At 35.3% G+C, this 1,229-nt stretch overlaps 1 non-coding gene across 1 annotated transcript; it reads right to left on the minus strand.

Moving 5' to 3' along the window:
* Positions 1–306: 306 nt before the first annotated feature.
* On the minus strand, positions 307–413 carry LOC140609150 (U6 spliceosomal RNA). The gene has a single exon (XR_012011096.1). It is a non-coding gene; the product is annotated as a U6 spliceosomal RNA (small nuclear RNA).
* Between the last annotated feature and the right edge of the window lie 816 nt (positions 414–1,229).

A 1,229-nucleotide genomic window follows, 5' to 3' on the forward strand; every position in this document is an offset into this window, starting at 1 on the left:
TTGGGCCAACAGCAGAACACTGAGATGTGTACAATAAAAATTAATATGCATGTCTTTGATAATTTGCTGACTTCCAATCATATGAAAACCATATATTTGTACATATTTCCCATTTTGTACAATTTAACAGTGACATATGTCAAAGTAAGAGAATAAGACATATTTTTTACAGTGTGTTAGCTTGATTTATAAGTTAAATATTGAGATATGGTATGCTGCCCTCCAATTTTATTTTTTTTCTCATTTTATAGATATGTAATAGTTTACCATTGGTACAATAGGATTTTTTAATATGCAGAAAATGTGAAAAAAATGGAACACTTCACGAATTTGTGTGTCATCCTTGTGCAGGGGCCATGCTAATCTTCTCTGTATCTTTCTAATTTTGGCATATGTGCCTCCGAAGCAAGCACTCCAATTTGAGTCCTGCAACCATTACTCCTGGACTTTGGCCACACTTCCCAAGTGACCAGAGTTAGATGACCTGGCTTACTAGGAGTGACATTTCAACAAGGAAAAGAAGTTATGTCACCTTAGCCTGAAAATATCTTCCTATTTACTCAGAAAATATTGTTATATGCTTTTGGTTCTAGGATGCAGTTTCTTTTCTAACAAGGATTTTCTTTTCCTGAAAAAAAATCAGTCATTTTTATTCTGCCTCTTATGAAGTCTTGTCACTGAAATTTCCATGCCATGAGTTGCAATACAGAACATGTGCGGAATAAATTCTGGTCTTGTGCAAAGATTTAGGGAAATCCTCACTTTTCCAAGGTCACTGCTTGGTGTCTGTGACACTTTATAATAACTTCCCCTCTCATTTAGTATTGTTTATTGCATTTTGTGTGGGGATAATAACATGGGATGTCAGATTATTGTTTGCCAGTCTACACAGCATACACAAACATATCTATGTTTATAATGAATTTACCTCTGTAAATAAACTATGATAAAGAGAGGGAAAAAATGTAACAAAATGTTGATATTTTAATAACACTGGGGGCTGATGTAGTGGCCAGGAAAAAATTTTCTATCATAGTATGAGTAAAAGCCTTCCATTAGGGCAAGTTGCCTAGAATAGAGAGAAGATAGTGGGTCATCCTCAAGAGCAAATGACAAAGATGGGATCCCATCCTGAAGAAGAGTCCCACAGCTAGGATGGATGGTCTATGACTCTTACTACTCTTTATTTTCAATGCATTTCCATTAACAAGGGACCTGAGCTTTTAGGT

Source organism: Canis lupus, chromosome 1 (assembly GCF_048164855.1).
Source record: "Canis lupus baileyi chromosome 1, mCanLup2.hap1, whole genome shotgun sequence".
NCBI lineage: Eukaryota > Metazoa > Chordata > Mammalia > Carnivora > Canidae > Canis > Canis lupus.